The 25,334-nt window shown below is 40.7% G+C and overlaps 1 gene segment (V, D, J or C); it reads left to right on the top strand.

Moving 5' to 3' along the window:
* LOC105864674 (T cell receptor alpha chain constant-like) overlaps window positions 1-25,334 on the top strand; it is a 528,183-nt gene that overhangs the window by 325,205 nt on the left and 177,644 nt on the right.

Genomic DNA, 25,334 nt, shown 5'->3' with positions numbered 1-25,334 from the left:
GTGTATTTTATTCCTGATAATCACCTTTGCCTGTTGTCCTTCTTATGCTAGGCAGCAGCAAGGGAAGTTCTGATCCATTTCCTGTATTGGAGAAGGGAGTTCACAATAACATAAAAGAAAAAGGGATAAAAGGATAAATAAATTCTTTGCTTTCAAGTTTCAAAATAAAATTTGAAAACTTCCTCTAGAGACAGTAGAATGAAAAAAAAAGGGTTTTGAGTTTGAGCTATGATTTTTGAGTTTAAAAAAAAAAATCTATGCCTTAAAAAGTTCTCTTAGAATATATGTTGATACAAAGACCAACGATGCAACCCTAGATTTAATGCAAATTTCTTGGCTTTGGGGAATGTCTAGGGGTGATGGAGACAAAAGCAAGAAAGTAAGATGTGGGTGAAGACCTCTGTGCCCTCCCTCCACACACCCTCCCACCGTGGGGCAGGGGAAGGTGACAATGCAGCCCCCAAATAGGTTTTTAGATATCTGAAAGTGGAGGACACTTACAACTAATTATTCTCAGAAAGCCTGGGTGACAATATCTCGTGTTATTTCAGCAGAGATAGCTGTGTGGTATTGCCAGCAGGCCCAGAGAGCCCAAGACAGCCCCACTCTGCCAGACTGGTGTAAGAGCAGCTGAATTTTCACATGCACACAAAAGCATAGAAATTAATTGAGAGAGCCTTAGTAGATTTTGAGGGGTGTCAATACTATAACACAAAGGACACAGAGCATATGGATAACAGCCAGAGACCTACAGGGACTTAGGCATATGAAATTAGAAATGATAATGTCCCAGACCACACCCCAAGCTCTTCATCCCAGCAGACACCAGCCCAGGCAGTGCCCCCACCACTGCTAGGACACCAGTTAAGGCCTCTAGAACTTAGATGTCACCCTAGGGAGGGGGAGAGGGAGAAGAAATCCTAAATTGACTTAGAAAGTCATGCTTTAACTGAGAAAAACCTATATTTTCTTAAAGTAAGTTTTCTGACATCAAGCAAACTGGGTTACTGGAGTTAGAAATTAAGTTGTTATTGAAAATAAGCATGTCCTGGTTTGTACATCTGAGTAAATTATGAAATATTTACCCACTACATCTCTATTCACTAGATCAGCTGTATTCAACCTCTTCTCTGCTCCCACACAAAGGACAAATGACACTCACATGTATTACATGCCTGCCTCAGGCCTACCAAGGGCTCTGTGCTCTTTCTAAGACCGGGAGACCAAAACGCCACAACTGAAAACCACTAACTTGAATACTTATGAAACAAATAGCTTGGGTTAGGATGGAATTTGGTGTAACCCTCAAACATGGGCGTTTGTTACTGCAGGCACGGGAGAGAGGAGCACCACATTTCTTGTTAGGGGACCCTGCTGACAGTATATTACAATGAAGGCAGTGATTGGCAAACAGCTTCAAATTGTCACATAAACAAACATTGAGAAACAGTAAACACATAATATAACTCATTTAGACACTTTTATATGCAGCATGTATGGGATTTAAAATAACATTCCCAAGTTAAACTGAAAACATTACTATGTAAATGCCACAAAGAAGTCAAATGAAATAGTAAATACCAGCCTTGCAAATTGGTCTCCCCCAAGGGCACGCAAAGGAGTTAGACTGCGTGCGGCTGTCTTAAGACATGTCCTCCTCTCTATCAATCATTTTTGTTTTGACATCAAACGCATCGACCAGCATATGTCTTGGAGTTTCTGAACAATTGACTTTCAAGGCCTAATGTTCATTCTCCATCTTCTTAGAAACCTCACAGGAGCCACTGTTGCCAATAAAAAAAAAAAAAAATTATAAATCTAACCCCAAAACCAGATCACCTCAAGAGAATGGACACCTCCACTCCCCACGTTGTTTGTACACATCTGTCCAGTCTCTCGGGGAGCTGGCCCACTCTAGCTGGAGATCATCAATCAGCAGGTGTCACCGAGCGCAAGTCAGAATCACTCAACAGAAAAATTGAGTCCTTTTTTTATTCCCTATTGTCACCTACTAAAATGTAAGTTGCTTGTTGATCCCATCACAGTGAGTTATGTTTCAGTGAAGTGTTGAAAAGGCCCAGCCTGCACATATTCCTGAAGTTTTGAAATAACGGCTCAGTGAACAGATGTATACTTTCTCCCAACAGCTCTTTGTGGAAATGAATTTTTTATGAGCCCAAAATATCCTTGATTCAGCCCTGATTAAAAGTCAAGTTAAAACTAAACATATTTCCCCACCACCACCACTTTTTTTTTTTTTTTTTTTTTTTTTTTTTGCGAGAAACTTGAGAGAAATTTTAGGAAGCTATTGACACAAGGATGGCTGAGATTGAAAAAACACTGGGTTAACAATGAGCCTCTGAAGGGTGAAACAAAATAACAGTGTAAGACAGAGGTAAAAAGCACAGGCTCTTGGGCCAGACTGTTTAAGTTCAGATTCTTCAAGTGTTAGCTCTGTGATCTTGAACAAAGTACTCCAGTTGTTCATAATTTGGTCTTTTTAAAAAATTGGGATAATAATAGTAGCTATTCCATAGGGCTGCCAGAGAGGACAACATATAAAAGATAATATTTATATGTTATATGCATATAATTACATGCACATAGAACAGTACCTGGCATACAGCAAAATGTTCAATTCATATGAGTTATTATTTGTATATAGGTAGATAAGAGAACCAGTTAATGAATAGTTCTATCAGTTAACATAAAACGTAAGCTAAGACTATACTCTGTATCTTATGGTGATAAAGTTTTCTGCTTACCTGTTAACCAAAAGAAACAAAGAGCTTCCCTGTAATACTGAAAAGCTTCTCCTAATGGTTCCAAGGCTTGTTGTCTAAGAATGTTTGCTACAGAAAGCTCACTTCTTAAACGTTTGTTAGAGAACACCGTGATTATTCCTTGTGGTTGTAAACTGTGTTTACCATGGAGGCTGTTCTGACTCGCCACCTTGTGACTCACTAATTAGTAAACAGCTAAATGTAGCATCGCTGATTTAGGTGTAATTTATTCAGTGAATATAAAAGGACTGTGCAGATTCTACGAAAATTGGGAACATAGCTGAAGGCATTCTTCATTGTAAAAATGAATTTTAGAAAATAAGATGGCTTTAACAGAGTCTCTAAAACACAATGCAATATCTCTATTTTAAATGGCAACAATATCTTCGGTCTGACAGCATTCAACTTACCATCAGATTTATTCAGCATTTTCTCAACTTCACAGGCACTTAAAAACACATAAAGGAGGGGAAAATGTCTTTTTTCATTTTCAATAGTTCCATCAAAGATAGTTTTCAAATGTCTCTCATATTTACCATGACTTCAACACGTAACTCTTACAGTTCTCTGAGAATACGATAGCAATGATGCGTAAAAGTCAGCATCGCTCCCTTCACAACTTTACCTGTGTGAGCAACATCCTGTGTTCTCCGACGCCCTCTGACCCCACCAGGAATGAGGTGTGGAGGATGTGGCTGAGGGCTCCAAGGCCCAGGACTCCTTGGTTGGTGTCCTGTGGCCTGCAGTCCAGAACTTGCAGGTGAGCAGAGAGGACAGGAAAATGACGAGGGACAGCACTGACCAGCAGGCCTTTTGTTTCACTGTGAATGGGTGCTGAGCAGATGCTCAGATGTGTTCCTTCTCCGTCACGCACCTTTGACCTGGTTCTTCGCTCCCACCCAACCCTCACCCTTCTCTGTCGGCCTGGAAGAGCCCACAGAGAGCTGCAGGAGTCACAGATACCCAGCAGTCCATCTCGAGGGAAGACCGTGGGGATGAAGACTTGTGGATCCTCACCAGAAACCCTGCTCCTCCTACCTGGGAACTCAAAACCATCCTGGACAATAGAGAGACCCCCGTCTCTACAAAAAATGTATAAAATAAAAATTAGCTGGACGTGGTGGCGGGCACCTGTAGATCCAGCTATTAATATTTGGGAGGCTGAAGCAGCAGGAACACTTGAGCCCAGGAACATGAGGTTACAGTGAGCTATGATCAGGCCACTGTACTCCAGTCTTGGGGACAGAACGAGACCCTGTCTTTAAAAAACAAACAAACAAACAAACAAATGCTGGTTGAATCAATGAATCAAATAGCTGGTTTTCATTTAGCCTGAAATAATATCAAGGCTTGGTCTTGAGCATGTGGGATTGTCATTTTAGAAACAGGCCTGAAGGTATGAAGGAGGAAGAAAGGAAACAAGATCAACCGGCAGGCATGTGGCAAGGTCTGCTGTTAGCCAGTCCTCCCAGAAACCCCTTTCCCTGTTTAGGGGCAGCAGCGCCAAAAAGCTCCAGGGACTCAGCATGTAATCTGTCAAGTATGTACCTTGAAAGAGTAGAAGCTCCCAGCCCCCACCAGAAAAAGAACAAAAATGCCAGATGCACCTATAGTCCCAGCTACATGGGAGGCTGAGGCAGGAGGATCACTTGAGCCCAGGAATTCGAGGCTGCAGTGAGCTATGACCACATCTGCGAATAGCCACTGCATTCCAGCCTAGGCAATAGAAGGAGACGCTGTCTCTGTTAAAAAGAAAAAGAAAGAAAGAAAGAGTTGAAGGCCAGTCTGCTTACTCTAGTCTGGACTGTGATGGTCCTTATCCTTTTAGTTAAGGATGGCCCCAGCCTGGGACTGTGTCGCCTTTCAGGCTCTGAGGCCTTGGGAATGGAGGGAGATTGTATCTGCCAATGGTTTGGGGTCTGTATAGTAAAGAATTAAGTTTTTCAAGTAGGTCTGCCCTTTGCCATCAGCTACTAGGAGGTAAACTGTAGGCCCCTGGAAGGTTCTACCTGATAGGAGTATCTTTGTTTGCCTGAGAGCTTTGGCCACCAGCCAATCTAACAACGTGATTTACGATGGGGGCTTTGGAACATGCCCTATGAGTCCTGACCTCTGGAGGAAACAGACACTAAGAGTATCAGCCAGAACCTTCTGGAGGGCCTGGAGGGCTACAGGTCAGCCACATGGGCAGTATGTGATCAAATTCCAGTAAAACCTCTGTATGCCAAAGTGCAAGTGAGCTTCCCACCTTGGCAGCAATCCGTGTGTACGATCACACAACGTGGCTGGGAGGAAGTCACACCACCAGGTCTCCATTGGGGAAGACAACCAGAAGCTTCATGTTTGGAGCCCTCCTAGATCTCATTATGCTTCTCTCCCTTTGATTGGTTCTGATTTGTATCCTTTGCTATAATACATCTATAATCATAAATAAGCACTTTCCTGAGTTCTGTATGTCATTCTATGGAACTATCAAAACTGAAGGAGTATGGGAACCCCCAAATTTGTAGCCTGCTAGTCAGAAGTGAGAACAGCCTGGGGACCCCTAAACTTGCAGCTGTTGTCCGAAGGGAGGGCAGTCTTGTGGAGGACTGTCCTGTAACCCATGAGGTGTGGCCTACCTCAGGCAGCTGGTGCCAGAACTCATTGCAGGGCCATTCAGAGGGAAGCATAGGGAATCGAGCCAACGGTGCCTGACACCAGGAGTTCCTGCCCATCCCCTGGGAAGCCCACTGGGGGATGCCTGTAGGTTCCAGCAAAGCTCAGGGGGCCATCAATCCCAATGGCAGTATCTGTGCAGGACAGGGGAGCTGTGGTTCTATTCTAGTCTGAAGGACTCTGTGTTATTAATACTTGGATACAAACAGCTTCCCAAGGGAAGAAGATTTATCTTATTCTTCCGTGTAATTAGAATGATTATTCAACAAATGGATGCTATCCAGTGAACTTTCAGAAAAAAGCCAAATTTATCAACCTCATCAACTCACAATTCCAGCCCAGGATCTGTATTTCTGTGCTCTCAGAGAGGGCATGGAGAGCAGGGTGACAGCAAAAGACCAACAAGGTACCCAGGAGCCTGCCAAAAACATCCTGGAGGGACCCAAAAACACACTCAGGAAGAGGCTGGGAAATAGGAACTGAGTGGTCCTCTGAGCTCTGGAGAAGGAATTACAGATTATTTTAGGAAAAACATTCCCACAGCTGGCTCAGAGAATAGAGTATGAGTGTCCAGGCCTCATTCTCAGAAGCATTCTCCTCCCTGAATTTAGTACCTGAGGTAGTTGGGCAGCAGACAAAAATAGCATTTTCTCAAAACAAAGCAAATCATTTTAAAAATAGGCTGCTGTCTGAGCTTTGTCTCCCTGTGGAACTCAGAAACCAAGCCAACTCCTCCAGCTGTACTCCCTGGCTACCGGTCTTGGATGGAACAATTCTGACTCCATTTCCTGCTCCTCCCCATCAGTCAATCAGGAGGGAGGGAGGCAGGGCCAGGACAAGCTGCTAAGACTGTCATTCCCATGGTCGTCTTGTCTTCCTACAGCAATCTCTTCACGCACGCACCTTTGCCCGGCTTGCCTATGCTAACCATGCCGCCCACTGCGGCCAGACCAGGCTTCCAGACTGTCTGTCCTCAGCACCATTCCAGGATTCCTCTGGAGACTGTGCTTGCCCTGAAAACACACTGTACTTTGCCACCTCCACATTCTTGCTCAGGTCATTCCATTTGCCTCAAAGACTGTCTACTCCATTTTTCAATACTGAAATCCCACCCTGGTTCCCACTTATCTGAAGGCAATCTCCTTCACCCTTGCCAACTCTAAAACCTTACTGCAATCCTATTGCTGTAGGTTGCATTTATTTGTGGGTAGGTGACAAGTGCTCTGTTAGATCCCATAGACACAATGCCAAAGAAAAAACATATCCGACAATAAGTTCCTTACAATCTAATGGGAAAGATAGGCTAAGCATATACATAAACAATGCATATGCACGTTCGGAAGAGTATTATGAAAACAATAGTTAAGAGGCTGACAGACAGAACGAAGTGTTCAATTTAAATGGCATAGCCAGAAAATGCTTTTCCCTCTTCTGGGAGAAGTGAGAGAAGCAGGTGCAGAGAAGTCAGAATTGTTACACCAATGAACATTTCTGTGCTTGAAAACACAAACAAGGGGAAAAGCAGTTCCACTCCACAGAGGTGTATGAACACATCGATCACATGGCCCAGAAAACCTGACTCATGCACACTTTGCTGGCACTACTCCATGTAGAATGTACCAGAATCTGACTCTCCATGAGATAACATGGTATGCATTTGCACGGTGTCTGCCTAGGAAAATTGTATTCTCTGCTGAATAAATCACAGTTAGTTGATATTCATGAACACCACGTCTCTCTTTACAATGCTACCATAGAGAGCTGTGCTAACTGGCCAGAGGTCTAGATACTTATGAGTGAATGTCTTGTTAGCAACTGAACCTCTTCTGATCAGCCAGGCTTTAAATTACTGTTCAGCTCAGCAGCTCATTTCGTCTTCCTGGAGTTAGAGTTCCAACAAGGAAAATCATCTCCATCTAGAATCGTCACTATTTTTTGTCAAAAGCCATATGCACCTTGAGAATGTAGACATGAAAATTCCAGGGCATTTTTTTCTAACTTTCCTTGGGAGCTTTAAATAAGATTCCAGGAACTGATTGATAAAAGTACAATCTGGGAACAGCAACTAATATAGTGTGACATGCTATGAAACTAGGTAACCTTGCTTTCCTTATGCAGCTCTATCAGATTTCTAGGAAATTCTTCGGGAATATATGTACTACCACATTTAAAACAAAATAGCTCTATCATTATATGCCTTATAAAAGTCGATTGTACAGTGTGACTGAGCCCTCTGTGCAGATCTGGGATGTGAGGAATATTCCAGAAACAGAGAAACCCAGGATGAATTAAGTTGTGCAATAACACTGCCTAGGAAACACCATTTTCTGGCTACTGTTGCTTTCGTCAACACTTTCTCAGCAAAATTACCACAGCCATCTCTGAGAGCTTAGGAGCACCACTAGGAATCTCTATGGGAGTCTCTATAATGGGAATTCCTATTGACTGGAGTAAACTTTGGGGACAGTAGGTAATGTTGAGTTCAGGGAATTATTCATCGCAGGCATATTTATCTACCATGCGACAGACAATGCAGTCTGTGCCAGTGGTATAAAGGTGAATAAGCCAGAAAGCAGGTGAGAGAGATCAAGGAAACATGAATAGCTATTGTTTTCACTTCCATGTAAGTGATGGATATTTCCTAAAATACAGGTACATGTGCCACTCAAAATCTACCAGACTGAGTATCGCTGTCTCTCCTAATGCCAAAAAGCAAGGCCCCCCCAATTTGTGATCTCACTCTCAGATATACTCTCAAACTGAGAGAGTCTCAACAACACGTGGAAACCGAACATAAAACCTGGGACATCTGGGAAGGGCCTGAGTTTTGGCTTTCCTGGATAAGTAACATATCAGTCTGCTAGGGCTCCAGAGTAAAGCACTACAGATTGCGTGGCTTAAACAACAAACATTTATTTTTTGCACAGTTTTGGAGGCTAGGAGGCCAAGATCAAGATGTCAGCAGGTTTGTTTTTTCCTGAGGTTTCTCTCCTTGGCTTGAAAACGGTCATCTCCTCTCTGTGTCCTTACATGGCCTTTTCTCTGTGCCTGGGCATCCCTGGTTTCTCTTCCTCTTCTTTTAAAGACTAAGTCCTGTTGGATTAACACCCCATCCTTATTACCTCGTTTAACCTCAATTACTTCCTTAAAGGCAGTATCTCCAAGTACAGTCCATTGGGGCTTAGGGCTTCAACATATGAATTTTAGGAGGGTACAATTCAGTCCATGACAGGTGGCAAGAGGGCCATTCTCTTCCGGGAAAGAGTCTCCCATTAGGGACATTTACAGAGCAATAGACAAACCCCAAGTTCTAATGATAAAAAGCTCAGGACCCCAGAGTAACTGCAGCTAGTAAATGAGAGACAGAATCTTTAAAAATCTCTAAGTCTAATATCTAGAAGTGATAGAGGTTTACTCTGTTTCTCTCAGTCCTTCTCTCATTCTGTTTATACAGTATTTCTGTTGAAGACACCATTATTTTTCCAGAAAACAAAAATGAATGTTTTTGCATGTCATCCCTGGCTCTCCACCTCCCTTGTCTTCACATTCAATCATAATTTTCTATGTCTACCTAAATACCATTTTGACTATTCTCACATCCAACAAAAACCTAATTCAGCTCTAATTAATTTCATGGAGATCACTGTGTAAGCCACTTAATTATTCCTAATGCCTCTAGTTCAGCTCCTTATATGGAATTTCAGGTTACATGTTCCCATATCAGGAAGCTTCACCCCTACATTTTGTGGTTTTTATGTATATCAGTGGGAATGGGTTCACTACTGTCATCAGTAGTTCAAAAGGGGTCCCTCATCCACAAACAGGTTAAAAACTAGAACTCTCATCTCTCCTACTACACTTGCCTCCTATAAAAATTATGTAATCTTTGTGATTCACATGACATATAGATCTTACTCTTCCCCTACTCAAACACTCCCTGTTAGAACTTTTTAACTTGTAGTTTAAAATGATGTCCGGTCAACAATCCCTGCTGCAGCCTCTTCCGAAAATTATGATGGAATGCCTCTTATAACTAATAGTTCAACCAATAGATTCTATCTTGGCTGATATGGGACATATATATCATCATATATTCTTAGAATTTTTAAAATATTTTTAAATAAATGACACAAGCTGCATTAGTTTTCTATTGTTGTGTAACCAATTATCCCAGACTTTGCGGCTTAAGACAGTACACGTTTTATTATCTCACAGTTCCCATGGGTCAGGAATCTAGGCAGAGCTTAACTGCGTTATCTGCCCAGGATCTCGCAAGGCTCCAATCAGGGTATTGCCTGAGCTTCATTTTTTATCTGAAGGCTTGACTATGTGTGAGGGGTTGAGTCATTGCACACCTGCAAGGCCCCGAGCCCCCAGTGAAGCCGGAAGCAACATCCGGGAAGGCTGACCGAGACGTCCGCTTCTGGAAACTGTTGCTTGCTTGCCTGCACCATAGAAACTGTTGCTTGCCAACTTTGCATTGTTTGAACCCCTGTATAGTGGGGCTACCAGCCAACCAATCATGTTAAAGGTCAATGCATGATCCACGCGTGATCAGCCAATGCATAGCGTATGCACCATAGGGATAAAAGGCACGCTGCAACCCTGGTCGGGGTCCTTGCCTGCAAGAGTGGCCACTGCGTTGGTGCTCTGGGGCTTGGACCCTGGCTAGCCAAAAAATAAACCTCCTCTTGTGTGATTGCATCTTCGATGTCTCTGCTTTTCTGTCCGGTGGGGCTGTAGAAGGTCAGTCCCTAACATATGAAAGAATGCACTCCCAAGCTCACTCAGGTTGCTAGTGGAATTCATTTCCTTGCAGCTGTATGACTGAGGACCCTGGCATTTTGCTAGCTGTCACTGAGAGGCTGTCCTCATATCCTAGAGGTTGCCCACAGTTCTGAGAGTCCTCTGCAGTTTCTTTGTCACAAGAGCTTCCTCAACATGACTGCTTATGTCATCAAACCAACAAGGAGAAACTCTCCTTCCATTTTGCTAAGACACAGTCTTTTCTAATGTAGAATAATGATAGAGTGACAGCTCATCACCTTTGCATATTCTGTAGGTTAGAAGCAAGACACAGGACCCTCCTATGCTCAAGCGAGGTGATTGTACAAGGGCATGGACACCAGGAGGCAGGGATCTATCTATCCACCACAGCCCACCATCTGGCCCCCAGTGATTCACATTCCTACCACTTGCAAAATACTTTAACACAGAGCCCTGAAGATCTCAAAAATAGCATCCCATATAGTTTCAGTTAAGTCCAGGTTCAAATGCAGTTCCTAGGTATAGTCTGTCGAAAACAGCTCTTGGGGTACAATTCCTCGCCATCTGTCAACCTATAGAACTAAAGAGAGAAGTGATATGCCCCCAATACACCCATCCTACAGTGTTGGAACAGGCATAACTAGGAAGGCATGGGATAACAGCTATAGACTTTTGGGGGAGGGGAAAAAAGATAAAAAGGAGTCACTGGTCCATATCAGTTCTGAAATCCAACTGGGAAAATATTGAGAGTTCTTTGATTAGGTTTTAAGGTCTAGGAATAATTCTCAGCTCTACTCTTTAAGACACCCTTCCTCTTTCATGAAAGGTAACATATGTTTGCAGTTGAGTAGTTTTATCAGCCTGCTTCCTGCCAGTAGAAATTTGGGGGTCTGATAGCCTCCTTTCATTTTAGATTCTCTCTGTCCCTTTCAGTCCAAGCCAATAATGTTTCTACTGAAATAATTTTCCCAAGAACTTTATGTGTCTCCCATGCATTTTAATGAAGTTCCCACCATCAGAAATAGCCACACCCACAGATCTTTTCCAGACAAACTATATCTTTGGCTCCTGCTCACACGGCTGAGGGACAATACTCTTAAGCTTCCCAGAGTTCCTGTGGTTTGATGGAGAGGATCCATGAGGCACATCCTTAATCACTTTAAAAAGCTCTTTGTACAACTGAATATTCTCACTGTCTAATCTTTGTGAGGTTTTCATAAAAGATTGTATGTTCACACCCTCAGCTTTTCCTCACTGCCACACTTCTAATTTTAGCAACTCTTTCCATTTAAAGAGACTGAAAATTTTCAGGTTCATCTGGTCCTGGTTCCTTTTCATTTAACATTTTAGAGAATCTCTTTATGAGAATCTAATGCCTGATGATGTGAGGTGGAGCTGAGATGGTGATGCTAGTGCTGGGGAGTGGCTGCAGATACAGATTTGCAGAGAGGTTTGACTGCACAATAAATGTAATGCTTGAATCATCCCCAAACCATCCATCCCCCACCCCCACCCCCCGCCGTCCCCCATCTGTGGAAAAATCATCTTTCATGAAATCATTCCCTGGTGCCAAAAATGTTGGGGACCAATGAAGTGAACACCATAGTGGAGAAACCTATAGGTAAGGAACTGCAAGTGGCAGTGTTTTTGCTTTTGTTTTTAGTTTTCTTTTTACTGATGCAGGAAAATACAGAAATTCATGAAGACTGACAAAAACATAAGAGAAGTAACCCTGACAGACAATCTAACACCAGAATCCGGGAGACATCTCCTCTTAATATAAGGCAGATAGAGCTGTATTTACTGAAACTTTGCCAGGATTCCCTACCTAGTACAACAAACTTCATCTCAGAAAGCCAGGACCACCCAGAAAGCCACTTTATAAGATTAAAGACTGGCATACCTGAGGGGCGGTTCAAGGACTGCTTCTCTCCTCCTTCCACCTATTCCCAACTGTTCCACACTCATCATGTTTCTATACCCAGAAATATCAACTCCCAGAAATAATGTGGAGAAAGTCGGTAGGATCACCGGCAGTGTCGTCACTCCTTTTAGGTAAAGGGAATGGAAGCATACACACACACACACACACACACACACACACAGAGGGAAGAGTCCCAACAGCACATCCTGGACTGCCTGCTCTCTTGTGCACAATCACAGCCTTTGTCTGCCTTGGTAGGAACCTGTCAATCCAGAGCCTGGGATATGGAGAGGTTCGAGAAAGAATTGGAATAGAATTTGACTGTGCTTTTCTCCACTTCATTTTCTGGGTCAACACCTGGCTACTTGAGACAGCTTCCTTATGAGAAATGTCAGCAAAGTCATATTTTTTTTTTCTTTTCTACAGATTCCAGCAATATTCAGAGTGTCAATCAATCTACAAATGTGGTATATAAACAAGAGGAAGAATCTGTGACCATGGACTGCAAACTCATGGTCAGTTTTCCTTACTTTGTGATGTACTGGTATCGACAGCCATCCAGTTGAGAGATGACTAACCTCATTTATCTGTATTCTGAAAATAGAAACTCAAGGGAAGGATGATATTCGTAGTGTTTTAGAAACCAAAGTCCTGAAGCTCACCGTCTCAGCAGTGACTCCTAGAGACACAGCTGTCTATTTCTGTGCTACCAGAGATTCCACGACAAGAGCAGTAACAAAGAGAGCCTTACACAAGCCCCCGGGACTCAGCATGAGCCATCGCCTGCTCCAGGAGCCTAGGAGAAACTGACTCCCCAGGACAGGAAGAGGGTGGACACAAAGCTCATGGGTGGAACTGGTGAGTCTATAGAGGAATTTAATGGATGTTCTAGGAACAATTGTCTCACATTTGGCATCAAAGAAATAGAGTTGCAGTTACAAGACCCCAGCCTCAAGAGCATTTTCACCTCTGAATCTAGTGCCTAAAGATGATAGCAAAGCCAACTGAGGTGTGCATGTGATGTTTCTGCCTGCCTAACATCCATTTCCCCTTTTCTGGTGACAATACCTTGATGTGTTTTTCCTGCATAAACCAAGCCTCTCCTCTTCTTACCCATGTTTGGGTTTGGATGAGGCTGGCCCCACCCTTGAACGGCCCCACCCGTTGACATAGTTCATCTCTCTGACCACAGTGATATGTCCAAGGATGAGCACATGACCCAAGCTCGTATCCCAGAACTTCGTGTGGAACTACTATTAGTAATGCTGCTGGGGAGGTGAGGCGCTTCGGTGTAAAAAGTTGGGAGGTGATCCCAGGAAGCATGGGAAGATAGACTGGAAGGAAAGCCAGCCAATGCAAGGGAGTTATTAAGCCAGCTGCCAGTGTGGGCAAAGGGAGCCTAACCCTGCCTGAGAAACTCTGGAACCAGTGGGAAACACTTACTTCAAGTTATCCCACCTGAGGGCCAAAGACCCAGGGTGTCCATACTTCAAAAGTCCTGTATGTCATTGCTTGAGGGCACCCCATGGGGACAGGAGCTTTAATTCCCCACCCCAGCACTTAGGGCTGCCAAGCAGGCAATGGCAGTAGGAGAAAGCCCTTAGGCAAAGGGGATATTAGTGGGGCCAGACATGGTGGCTCATACCTGTAATCCTAGTACTCTAGGAGGCCAAGGCAGGAGGATCCCTTGAGGTCAGGAGTTCTCCTTGAGCCCAGGGGTTTATGATTGTGGTAAGCTATGATAATGCCACTGCACTCTACCCTGGGCAAAAGAGTGGCTCTGTCTCAAAAAAAGAAAAAGTGGGGGCAGATATAGGTGAGACAAAACAGTACAACACAATTCATTTTTTCTTAAGCTATTTCAGGTTGGATTTTCTATCACTTGCAATCAAAGGATACCAAATTTAAAATACTGGCTTGGTGCAGGGGCTCACTCCTGTAGTAATCCCAGTTCTTTGGGGGGCGCTAAGGGGGAACTGTGATTTCACCATTGCACTCCAGCCTAGGCAACAGAACAAGACCCTGTCTCTGAAAAACGAACAACAACAAAAAAAAACCTAATAAAGATTCATAAAGACAACACTGGGTATAATAAACTAACCAAACAAAATACTTTTAAATTAATTTTTTTTTTAGCCTTCTTGAAGTTCAAAAAAGGAAATTCCCCATACTGCTCCAATTAGATGGGCTATTTAGCCCTTCGCTCCCACTCTGCCCAGTGTAGTAAAGAGGAAGGACAAATGTAACACCTGTGCTTGTATCGGACATTTAACTATTCTTACATTGGACATTTAACTATTCTCTCCCCTCTCACACTCCTCCTGCTCAGATTCTCCCTGCTTAGTGCTGCCAGAGTAATCTCCCTAAAGTGTCCCTCCAAAGAACCTTGCCTGCTCAAAGTTTCCAGATTCCCCAAGAGACTATTTTGTTCCCAAGTCCAAAATTTTGCTCTTGCTATTTGTTTTCTTTGCAATATGTTCACCCCCCACCATCCTTGAAAGCCTTTTTCAGCCTTCTCCCATGGTGTTTTGGGGATAACCCTCGGTTAAAAGTCATTCCAATCTCAGCTGATGTGCTGGGCCAGCTAGTGCCTGCTGGGGAGCTGAGTGTGCACATCTCTTCCCAATTCCACCTTCAGTGATGATGTGTTGGCGGCATGAAAACAGGCATGGTGAAAATATTTATACCACAGAAATCAACAAACACTATAAATCAAGGCTTTCACCCCTAAGAGAGCTGACTTGTCAACACACCACTGCCTCTCCCTCTGCAGGGCACTATTACTGCGTACCAGTCATTGTAGTTACCACTGCTTGCCTTGTATGGCACTTCTATCTATACCTTCTTATCTTCCCCTCTGGCCTGAAAACGCCTTGAGGACAAAGACATTGGCTATGTGTTTTGTTTTGTTGTTGTTTTGTAATTCCTCATGTTACTTAGCACAGAGCTTGCACGTTTAATAATAGCAATAGACTATTCAGGGGGAGGATGGTGTTTTGTTTAGTTTTGTTTTCACTGTTGTTGTGGAACAGCTGGGTTAGGAGACAGTGTTATACATAAACACAGTGAGTAAAATATCCCAGCTGAACGAATGCTTTAAAAAGACCTCCAATCACTGCTGGAGTTCAGAGAGGAAACGTCTCCTCCAGCTGTTGTACATTGAACCGTGGGTTTAGTTCATTCCTCCCAGATCACTTGGAGCAGTAAGGAGGGTACAGAAAGTTCAATAACTATGAAAACCTTTCATAAAACCATCATCAGTGCTCCTTAGAACCTAATGTCTCGTCTTCAATAGTCCATGGTCTTCAAATAAATGCATAAATTTAAACACATTTCCAATCAAAACGGTAAAAGGATTTTTATTTTGTAACTTGTAAAAATGATTTTAAAGGTTATCAGGAATAATAAATGAGATATAGAGCCAATAATTGAATGTTTGCCATATCAGATATTAAAATGTGTTTTAAAGCTATGCTAATTAAAATAATAAGGTACTAATACAAGGATAGACAGACAGACCAATAGAAGCATTAAATCTAAAATTATAGGACACTCAAGTTATAAGAATTTTGCATATGTTAAAGTTAGCAAATCAAACCAGAACAGCTTGTCAATAAAGTGTTGAAGACACCTGGATAACCATCTGGAAATCCATTAAGTTACAGCCTTACCTCAACAAATAAATTCCAAATACAAAAGATTTATGATTCTTTTAATTATAAAAGTTCTGGAAGAATATATAGATGACTATTTATATAACTTTGAAAAATTATAAGTATTTTGTAAAAATTACAAATGCGGAAATTATAAAGGATAAAACTGACAGATATGGCTAAATAAATTTTTAAACATCTGAATATTAAAAACACTGTAAATAAAATTAAAAGGCAAATGATGAAGTAGAAAGTACTTAAACTATATCTCAAAGCAAAAGCTACATATCATTAGTATATAAAAATATTTCCAAATCATTAAAAATAAATTGAAGACAAATAGAACAAAATGATAGTGGAAGCTAACAAACATTTCACAAAAAAAGGCTATAAATGACTAATAAACATACAAAAAGTATCTAGCACTAAATAATCAAAGTATTTTTGAGACCAGTGAGGTACTATTTTCTGCCAATCAAATTGGCAAAGATCATACTGTGTGTTGACATTCCAGTACACTGCTGGCAGAAACACAATTTACAACTTTTTTGAGGGAAATTTAGGCAATAAGTGTCAGTCTTAGAATGATCACACTTTTTGACCCAGTCACTTCAGTTTTAGAGATTTATGCTTAGGAAAGAATTTGATATGTAATAAAAGTACACATATAAGGATATTTATCAGAAAGTAGTGAATAACACCACAAATCATAAACAGTATAAATGTACAAATGATAATGAATGTTAGTGAATTGGTTAAATAAATTTTGGCATATCCACATAATGTAACACTATTGTCAAATGAAGCAATTTATAGATATTTGTTGACATGAAAAAATGTTTGTGAATTATAATATATTAGTAAGTAGAAAAAAGTTTCTGAAGTCATGTTTGGTTTAATATAAATACAAATGGATGCATATAGAAATATACTTCCTTGTTTCTCCAGCTGAAAAGCAATGACACCCCAGGAGCAGCAAGCGTGGCTAGATCCCACAACTTGGTTTCTAATATCATTTTTCAATAAAAGGAACCAGAGCTCCTTGGAGAAATGGCTGATTCTAGGGCTGGGGCAGGCAATATATAATATAAGCTTGGAGAAACTTACAGTGCCAGGAAGTGAGTGAGTGCTCAAAAACAAAGAAAAAATACCACAATGATACGAGTATGTCAAAGGGACATAAGAGACAACTGAAAAAGTTTCCTTTGGCCAAAGCCAAAACAACTGGAGCAATAAAATAAAGTAGTATTGAGTAATAATCCAAGGTATAAAATAAATATCCATGAGTCAATACTAATATAAATAAATGATTGAATAAATAAATGGGAGAGAATAGATAAATTTCTCATGCAAAAGAATTCCAAATAATTTATGTAGGCATTCCACACTTAAGGAAGTGGAGCTTAACTCCCCACTCCTTAAATGTGGGCCACACACAGTGACCTCCTTCCAAAGAGCACAGTACGGAAAGGGGAAGAAAGAGTAACTTCCCAGTGGTAAATCTGAAAATACAACCTCAGCCAAGTGATCCAAGTTGACACTAACAGTGATAAGTCATGTTAATCATATAATAACCTTGATACGGTGTGATGAGAAATGGCACTTTACCTATGTAGTCTTTCTCCCAGAAACCCATAACCCTAGTACAATCATGAGGAAATCATCAGATAAATCCCAATTGTGGAAAATCCTACAAAAAAACAGACCAGTATCCCTCAAAATTATCAAGGCCATCAAAAACAAAAAAGTCTGAGAAATTGTCACAGCCAAGAGGAGTTTAAGATATGATGACAAAATGTAATATAGTATCCTAGATAAGATTCTGGAACAGAAAAAGGATATTAGGTAAAAATTGAAGTAAATCAAATAAAGCATAAACTTTAGTTAATAACAATGTATCAATATTGGTTCATTAAGTGTTGCATATGTGCTGCTGCAAGATGTTAATAAGAGACACCAGATGTGGAGTTTATGGGAACTCTGCACTATCCTTGCAATTTGTCTACAAATCCAAAGCTATTCTAACATTAAAATTTTTATTTTATAAAGTTATAAAACTGTAGGTTTTATATGACCTGATTGTTGTGAAGCAAGGATTATGATTTTATGTATAACTCTATAATTATATATACATATATCATAAAGAGTTTTGAACTGTTCCATCCAATACATAGTCATTAACTAGATGTGGCTATTAAACACTTGAATTGTGGCTAGTCCAAATTGAGATGTGCTATAAGTGTAAAATATGTACTAGATTTCAGAGACATAATATGAAGAAAAGAATGTAAACAATATCACTCATTTTTTTTATATTGACTACATGTTGAAATGATATTTTGGTTGTATTGGATTACATAAAATATATCATTAAAATGAATTTTACATATTTCTTTATACTTTCTTCTAATGCAGTTACTAAAAAAAGTTAAAATTATGTATGTGGTTCATATTGCATTTCTGTTGATAGCAGTGGCTAAAAGGATAGACATGAAAATGTTAACAATTATTATTCCTAGTAGTGAGATTAAGGGTAATATTTTTTTGCTTTCCTTTTTTCTAATTTTTATTCAATAAATGTGTGTTCCTTGTGTAATAAAAAAGCAACAAAAGTAAAAAGACACAAAGAACTACTGGTGCGAAATGTCACACTAATTAATGAAACTACCAAATAGAAATGTCAAGTCCTTTTTTTAAAAAAGAGTCCTTTTTTAAATTAATTATTCATTCATTTAAATACACATATATTAAATGTCCCATGCGCAAGGCCCTAGAACAGTTGCTAGAAATACAAACACACACACAAAAAGATGAGCTGTAATTATTTCCTTCACGGCATTCAGAGTCCACTTGGGAAGTTAGGCTCGTAAATAGAACATTGGAGCACAGTGTGTTCAGTGCTGCTATGGCAGTTCCTACAGACTCAACCTTCCTCTCCTCCCTGCTTTAAATGTTGCTGTTTTTCTGGTTCCAACTTTAATCTAGTTCTCTGCCCACACCATGGTTGCAACTAATGCCTACTGGTTATATCTCCAACCTTGATTTTGCTCCAGACCTATACATCCAACTGCCTTTTGGTCAGATGACTCTCAGGCAACCTAAATTGTACATGCCTGAAGCCCGTCATCTCTTCACCTCCCTACTCCAAGCTCTTCTACCTCTGTATTTCTTGGCCTTTGTTAATGGCACCACCATTGATTGAAACAGCTGCCTCATGGCTCTGTGTAAAAAGCAAATTTAGTTATTTTATTTCATTTCTCAAAATTCTTTAGACTCAGCAGTGCACACGCCCAAGCTACCATCATGTGCCCTTAGCTACCATCCAACTTCAACTCCTGGCACACTTCTCGTCAGCATTGACACTCTAGAAATACCGAACTACCAAACTCAGGAAATGTCATGTGTTGTCATCCCTCTTGCCTTTATCCTTGCCTGCACCCTTTCTTCTGCTTGGTGTGTCCAACCTCATCACCACCACCTCCTTGTGGTCCCCTGACATCTTTCTGAAGCCTTCCTTGATCTTCCAGGCACCTTCAGGCTCTTTCTTCTCTGGCTCCCTTTGAACTTTGTATCCACCTCCAGCATAGCAATTACTCCAAATAGAAACTCTCAACTTCACTGAATACTTTCTATCTTTCTTTACCTGTCTCACACTTTTGTGGCCACTCGTACCCTAGAATAGTCTAGATGTTCCCTGAATGCCAAAAGGCTTCACCTCTGAGAATTTGTCCTTGAATGATTTTGCCCCAGATGGGTCCATCATATCATTCAGTCACTGCTCAAATGTCACTTCCTCAGAGAGGTCTTTCCTTCAAACCTAAACAAGATAGTGCCCACCCAACCACCCCTCTTTCCCCCACCCTATTTTATTTTTTTCATGGCAGTCATCATTAGCAGCTATTATATTGTGTATTTTTCTGTGTATTTCTTGTCTGTCTATCCACCAGAATATAAGTATCAAGAAACCCAGGATTTTGAATTATTCAACAAATGAATAAAGATATGATGCATGTATAAATAAGTAAAGGATGTTATTTATCACCTAAACATGACACTGTCTCTCTGACTTTCATTTTCCCTTCATCTGCTTTTTTCACATCAAGCCATGAATCTGGGACAAAAAAAAAAGGATTAAGACACAACCTTCAAAAATTGGCAAGTATAATGAGGCTGACTGAGCAACAATATTATAACTTGAAAAAGAACAGCAGCTCAGCTAATCATATATTAAATTTGTCTGAAGAATGTGTTTTATCTTTTAATTCATTTATTCAACTAATATTTATATCACACCTATCATAAGTTCTTTTTGAAAAGATAATAACTGTCTCTTACATTTGTATCATTGTTTATAGTTTACAGGGTCCTTTTTGACACTTATTTTAATGTATCCTCATAAACAATTCTTTGAGGTAAGCAGCTCTTATGAGGAATGAGTCTTATGAGGAATGAGTTACCAGATTAAGGATCATTGGGTTGTAAAAATTTTGCGCTAGGAAAGTATTCCATCGTTTTATTGTTGATACAACTATATACAGAAGCCCATTATCAATCTATTTATTTTACCTCAGAGAGCTATAACACACACATTGTCCATCAGTACCAGTACATTAATTCTCACTTCTAGGATTCCCGGCCTACTCTTAGCTTTAGTGTTAATATGAATATTTCATGGTAGAGTGCACAAACTTTGAGGAAGGTACAATGCCTTCTTTGTTAATTCTACTTACATTCAGTTTCTACACATACTGTGGGTTCTTTATAAATATTTATTGGCAAAAGAAAAGTTATTAATATAAGAATCTCTATTCAGAATATATTCAAGGCAACTGTGACAGCTAGTCTCCAAAGATGGCCCTCAATGAGCCGTGCCTCTCAATATTCAGATTTTTGTGTAATCCCCTCCCCTTGATCTCAGCTGGCTCTGTGACTTGACTACAATCAAAAGAATGTGCTATAAGTGATATGATGTGACTTCGGATGCTCAGTCAAAAGCAGCTTTGCAGTTTCTCTCTTGGACTCTTAGAATACTTACTCTGCAGGAAGGAAGCCACCATGCAAGCAGTGCCACGACTTTATTATTTAATATCATCATGCTGTGAGGAAGCCAAATGTGGAAAGAGATGCTTAGTCAGCCCTCAGCTGTTCAGTCATCCCATCTCAAGCTCCAGTCATGTAGTGAAGAAGCCATCTAGGATGTCATGCCCAACTGAGTCCTCAGATGACTCCTGCCCAGCCAACTTCTTTTTTTTATTTCAAAATATTAAGGAGGTACAAATGTTTTCACTATATAGATACCTTTTATCCATGCTTAAGTCTGGGGTTTTAGTGTGCCCATCACCAAAATGGTGCTCATTGTACCTGACAGGTAGGTTTTTACCCCTCCTCCCCACTCCCTTCTTCCATTATTGATTTTCTATGACCTTTATATCTCTTTATGCCCATGTGTGCCCATCGATGAGCTCCCAATTATTAGAATGTACATGTGGGTTTGTTTTTACATTCCTGAGATACTTCACCTAGGATAATGGGCCCAATTACATGCAAGTTGCTGCAAAAGACATTATTTCCTTCATTTTTATGGCTGAGTAGTACTCCATCATATATATATATATATACCACATTCTGTTAATCCACTCATGTATTGATGGGCACTTAGGTTGATTCCAGATCTTTGCAATAAATATTCAAATGCAGGTATCTTTTTAAATAAAATACTTCTTTTTCTCTAGGTAGATATCCAGTAGTAGGATTGCTGGATGAATGGTAAGTCTACATCTATTTCTTTGAGGAATATTCATAATGTTTTCCATAGAAGTTGTACAAATTTGCAGTTTCACCAATAGTGTGTAAGGCTATAATAACCAAACAGCATGTCACTGTTATAAAAGTAGAGATGTAGACCAATGGAACAGAATAGAGAGCCCAGATATAAAACCATCTACCTATGATCAACTGATCTTTGACAAAGCAGACAACAGCATACACTGGGGAAAGGAAGCCTTATTCAATAAATGGTGCTGGGAAAACTTCATAGCCACATGTGGAAGAATGAAACAGGGCCCCTATCTCTCATCACTCAGAAAAATTAATTCAAGATGGATAGAAGAATTAAATGTAAGGCATGAAACCATTAAAATTCTAGAAGAAAACATAGGAAAAACTCTTCTAGACATCAGCCTAGGAAAAGAATTTATGACTAAGATTGCAAAGGCAATTACAACAACAACAAAAATAAATAAACGGAACTTGATTAAATCAAAAAGCTTCTGCACAACAAAACAAAGGAAATAATCAACAGACTAAATAGACAACCTACAGAATGGGAGAAAATATTTGCAAACTATACATCTGATAAAGGGCTAATATCCAGAATCTGCAAAGAATTCAAACAAATCAGCAAGAAAAAAAACCCAAATAATCCCATTAAAAAGTAGGCAAATGTCATGAAAAGAAGTTTTCCAAAAGAAAATAGACAAATGGTCAACAAACATATGAAGAAATGCTCAACATCACTAAACATCAGGGAAATGCAAATTAAAACCACAATGAGATATCACCTTACCTAATAAAGGTCAGAATGGCCTTTATTAAAAAGTCAAAAAACAATAAATGCTGGTGGGGATGTGGAGAGAAAGGAACATTTATACAAGCCAACTTCTGACTGTAAGCACATGAGAGACCCTGAGCAAGAACTGCCTGGTTGAGCCAAGGCTATCTATCCACAGAACTTTAAGATATGATAATAAAATATTGTCTTAATGCACCTAAGTTTGGGGTGGCTTGTTACACAGCAGCTGTGACTTGTTTTATGGGACTCTTACCATGTCCCCTGGCAAGAGAGCAACCTTTTGGGGACCAGGACCTCCAACCCTGCAGAGTGCAAAGTTGAGGGAACAGAAAGCACAAAATCCCTCTTAGGTCATCAAGACTGAGAGTAAGTGAGACCATTCCTGCTTCCACCTCTTGTTTCCCAGAACCATGTAGTCTTCCTTCTGGGAACACAGAGCCAGGTCTCTGGTTGAGTACGTATACTACATCCAGAAGTATAGCACCCCATCTTTGTACTGTAATGCCTCTGAGCTGTCATTTCAGCTTAGTGGGCCATTCCAGCACTCTATAAAGTGGGCTACTTCCAGAAAGTGTGGTCTCTGATTTAGATATCATCATAGGCCCATTTCTGCATCTCTTTTATTATAAAGTGAGTCCCCTGGTTGGATGCTGTGTTGAGTGGGATTCCATGTTTGTGGACCAGGCATTTCATAGGACCATGGAAAGTAGTGCTGGCTGAGGGTCTGTAGGCAAGAAAGGCAACCCTGTGCTTAGAATGGTATCTATCACTGCAAATGAACTGCAGACTCTTCCATGGTGGAAAGAGGTCCATGCAGCTGGTTTGCCTCCAAGTGGTTAGTGATATACTTTGATCCAGCAATCCCATTGCTGGGCATCTACCCAAATGATCCAATGACACTCTACAAAAAAGACACCTGCACTCGAATGTTTATAGAAGCACAATTCATAATTGCAAGGCTGTGGAAACAGCCCAAGTGCCCATCAATCCAAGAATGGATTAATAAAATGTGGTATATGTATACCATGGAGTACTATTCAGCTCTAAGAAACAATGGTGATATAGCACATCTTATATTTTCCTGGATAGAGCTGGAACCCATACTACTAAGTGAAGTATCCCAAGAATGGAAAAACAAGCACCAGATATATTCTCCAGCAAACTGGTATTAACTGAGTAGCACCTAAGTGGACACATAGGTACTACAGTAATAGGGTATTGGGCAGGTGGGAGGGGGGAGGGGGACGGGTATATACATACATAATGAGTGAGATGTGCACCATCTGGGGGATGGTCATGATGGAGACTCAGACTTTTGGGGGGAGGGGGGTAAATGGGCATTTATTGAAACCTTAAAATCTGTACCCCCATAATATGCCGAAATAAAAAAAAAAAACTTAAAACAAAACAAAACAAACAAACAAAAAAGAAATAGTGCCATATCAAGACTCAGCATTGATCTCTGTTGCTGGAAGATTGGAAATTCAGAGGTGGCAGTAGGTATATTAGCCTTGATAAGTGAACGGTCATGCTGATGAGTCCACGCATATCCTTCATAGCCATTTGTGGCAAATAGGCTTTTCGTATTCTCATCATGCCAGTTACAAGTGGGCTGATGATGAAAGCCAGCTAACATCAGTTGACTGAGTTATTTTGACTACTTACTGCTGGAGTCATTTTATCTACTTATTCTGTGCCTCTTCCACAGTGGATGCTTTCTAAGGAGTGTTAACATATGACATAAAAATTTTCACACTGTGTCCACTCCCATATGTTCATCCACATGCCTCTACCTCCTGTCTCAATGTCTTTAACTTTTCAACTCTTTTTTTTCTTCTTCCAGGCCCCTGATCTGCCAGCTAGACTATTGGCCAATGCCCAGGAAACTATATATGTATTCTCACCTCAGGCCACTTTTCCTTTCATATAAAATGTAGATTACCAGAACACTGCTCACAGATCCACACATAGGGAAGTTTCTCTCTCTCCACTGCCTTTTAAGGCCATCTCTGAATGTTTCTATAATGTAGTTGCTGTACATTCTTGGCTTGGACACACATACCAAGCAAACTCAACTATAAATCAAGCTCAGGCTATTGCTTCTTTCTCCTTCCTCTAGTCACACGCCACACCTAATATGGCCAGAGATAAAAGATGTGGGAAATGCATTGGTGCAATTGTGGAAAGTGTCCTGGGAGTCTGGGTAACCAGCTCATGCAATTTTCTTATGAACTCTGGTCCAAGTTGAGCTCAATCCCAAATACACTATTTCCATTTACAATGGAGTGCTACTAGGCCCATTCAACTTTATGCCTTGGAAGGTCTAAAAGAACCTAGCTCATCATGGTTATGCCAGTGTTTAACTCTAGTTATCAACCTGGAAGCCAGGAGAGAAGGGAGATAGTTCCTGATGGGGCACTGATTGCCGTGCAAGGGAAAGGCCTTTGCAGCATCTTCTTACATAAGGAAATTGCTAGTTTTTACTATGGTAGGCCACCTCTGCAAGCTGTGAGGGTTCAGAGCAAACAACAAGCTGTGAGGGTTCAGGGGCATCCATCCAGATAGCCCCAGCCCATGTTTCAGGGTTCCAGATTTTCCCAACCAGGGCCCTGTTACCATAGCATAACAGATTTCCCTTGGCTGAGCATGTAAATGCATCCAGAGCTCTGCAACTGTATCAAATCCTATCTGTTCCTCAGCTATGTCTGCCCTTCCTCTGAAGGAGATAAGGATGTCTTAGTTATCAAAGACATTCTCCGGCTCTCACATTTAGACTTTAACTGTTTTTAATGCTGTCATTTGTCATTAACTCTTTTCAGGGTTTTAATACAATTTAGCAATATCCAGTAGACTCTGTTCTCTTTGTAGGCATTGTTCGCCTCATATCTTTCAAATGCCTGAATCATTGCACCTGCAGGGGAATTCTCTCTCACCAAGACCTCCCTGCTACCACAACCACCACAGAAATCTTTGGCAGT

This window comes from Microcebus murinus, chromosome 6, assembly GCF_040939455.1.
Source record: "Microcebus murinus isolate Inina chromosome 6, M.murinus_Inina_mat1.0, whole genome shotgun sequence".
Lineage (NCBI taxonomy): Eukaryota > Metazoa > Chordata > Mammalia > Primates > Cheirogaleidae > Microcebus > Microcebus murinus.
The sequence above is the reverse complement of the archived record's forward strand: the minus strand, read 5'-3'. Positions and strand labels throughout refer to the sequence as shown.